Raw genomic sequence first — 2769 nt, forward strand, 5'->3', positions numbered from 1 at the left:
GGCAGCCGGCTCGCGGCTAACGCAATGGTCTCGGTGCTCTCGGACCTTGCCATCTGCAAGCGCTTCAGGTAAAAGCCGAGGCGAGGGCAGGGTAAAGCTCTGGGGGCTGGGAGGAGGCGCTGACTCGGCAGGGAGGTCTACACTGGGGCTGGGAGCCGTGCATCCACCAGTGCGCCCCATCAGCGGCTGCTCCTGCAGAACTCCGTGAGACATAGCCGAAATCACCCCAAAAAGGCGAACGAAAGAAAGGCACCGAGCCGGGGAAAGGCTCGGAGAGCACAAGTATCCCGAACCGAGCGGGCGAGGTGAGACAGGTCGGTGCTAGCGGGCGGGGGCAGAGGTGATGCCACATAGGCACCAGCCCCAAATGCGCCTGGAGGAGCGGTGCTCTTTCCAGCAGAGCCGACACCTTTGCAAGAGCTTTAAAAATATATATTAAATTAAATAGGTATGTTGTCACTGAAGGGAAACCAGTGCCTTAGCCATGGGGGTTTCGCCAAGGCAGCCAAGATCCCTTTTGGGCAGAGCAGAGTCTCGAAGTCTGCTTGACATCTTGAAGCTTAAATAACCGTAAGGCATTGTTACTCCCTGGCAGCAAAGTGCCTCGTTACGCCTGATTGAGCTAATTGCTTTGAAATAGGATATATTATCTATAATTATAGAGATCTTGGAGGAGACGGCCAGCCTTTTCTTTCATCTTTTCCAAGTGCATCATAATGTCGCGATCAAATTAATTTAGGCCACTTGAAATAGTGCGTTCCTTTCAGCCCGGCTCCTCCGACCCTCAAAGAGCCGGGGACGCCTCGGCGACTGGAGTTCGGCCATCCAAACAGCTCCTAGTGACCTCCCCAGGACCAGTCCAGGTGCCTGAAGCCTTAAAAGTAGTTTGGATTATGTCTAATCTGGGCAGAAAGGGAAAGGGAGAAAGAGAGAGGGGAAAAGAAAAAGAGAAGAAAGAGGGGGGGGAAAAGACAAAAAGAAAAGAACTGAGGTGTTTTCGCATTTTTCCGACACTCGGAGACCAACGACGAAAGCAGGGAGGGCTTTGAGCACTTGAAGGTCTTTGAGGGCTTGTAAAGCCCGCGGGACATTTTTAGCACTTGTGAAAGTTCTGGCTCCTTGCCCCCAGGGCTGAGACTCTCAGAGATGAAGCAAGGCTGCTGGAGGCCGCGCAGGGAGCGTGCAGGCAGTGCGCAGGCGGTGCCCGGGGCAGCAGAACTGCCCCGGAGCTGCCTGTCCCCAAAGCCGGCTCGTGTCCTGCGGAACTGTCTGGTCTCCTAAGGGCTGCTGTCTCGGGAGAAATAAAATAGAAACAAGGGAAACAACACCCCTCTCCTTTCTGAGTTCTGCCTTTAAGTCAAAGATAACGTTTACAAAAGGCAGACAATGCCCTGAAGTGGTTTAGCGCTGCCTCCTGTCCTTTCTCCCCATCCCCCACGCCCTCCTCCCAGCCCTTGTTGTATTCCCACCGAAATAAAATGCTATGGGTAATGGCTTTGCCTAGCACATTCATTATATTGAAACGGGACTGTTTAGGATGCTAATTGCCCAATGTTGTTATCTAGCACAAGTGCCTTCAGGGAAACGCCACGGCTCCCAGTAAAAACACCGAACAAGCACCAATAAAGTCACCTATTTCCCTCTGCCTTTTCACTTCTATTTTCCTTACAGTCCAGGGAAGAAAATAAGAGAGGCACCTAAAAGCAATCCAGAGTATCAACAACGCGAAACAGGTACTAAAAAAATTCCTAAAATCCAGTGGTGTTTTGGTCACCCAAGGCGCAGTAAGCAAGGAAGGAAGAGTTTGGATACTAAAAATATCCCACTAAACGCAGAAATCAGTCTTGGGGGAGATTTCGTTTTGCAAATTTGTTTTCTCCATTCCTGACTTAAAACTTGTCGATTTCATTAAGAAAGAAGGGAAAGAATAAAAGGAGCAAGAAACGAAAGAAACTTTACTGGCATCTCGTTTTCAGCCCAAGAGATGAAAAGCCAGCATGTGAATTAGGATCAAGTCCTTGCTATGGTACAGTGATTGAAATACCAGCGAGTATGACAGAAATGTAAACACAAAGCGCTCATTGCTGGGAGATAAATAAAGAGCTAATTATCTCATTCTGACAACTCTAAATGAGAGCGGGATCGTGCTCTCGGTCTGGGACGCGCACGCATCTTTTCAAACCTCAGCAACATCCCAATATTCAAATCATTGTGCAAAAGAAAAGTGAGGAGGAGGAAAAAAGCCAGCAGCTCTAATTTTTATTTTCATGTTTCCACCAAACAAGGAGATTGAAATCAGCCCAGGGGCTGCCTCGAGGTCTAATAAACACATTACTTCTTCTTTTGCATGGTAAAGTTTGGAATCAGGGAAAAAATAATAATAATTTAAAAACCCAAAAAAACAAGATCCTACCTGTAGGATCGGGTGGAGGGGACACCGTAACACTGTGAAACACGATGCATCGATATATGTGCGTGTTTTCTTAGTCGGGGGTGGGGTGGGGGTGCATCTTCGCGCCGAGTACCGGGCTTTGGGAAAATGTCGTGTGATTGGTAGAGCAAACTAATTTTGTCAGGCTGAATGTGCCGATGTCCCAGGGCTAAGGCGCCTTGCTCCCTTGATGCGGGTTAACGTCCTCAATAGTCCCCCTCCAGCTGAAGCCTTTGATCAGACCGCTGCTGGCGCCTAAAAACAACATCACTTGTCTGCCTATTAGAGGCACTGACTAATCGTGACAGATTGTTTATTCTCGCAATTAGCAATGCAGC

This window comes from Corvus brachyrhynchos, unplaced genomic scaffold, assembly GCF_000691975.1.
Source record: "Corvus brachyrhynchos isolate BGI_N302 unplaced genomic scaffold, ASM69197v1 scaffold80, whole genome shotgun sequence".
In the NCBI taxonomy this organism is placed as follows: Eukaryota; Metazoa; Chordata; class Aves; order Passeriformes; family Corvidae; genus Corvus; species Corvus brachyrhynchos.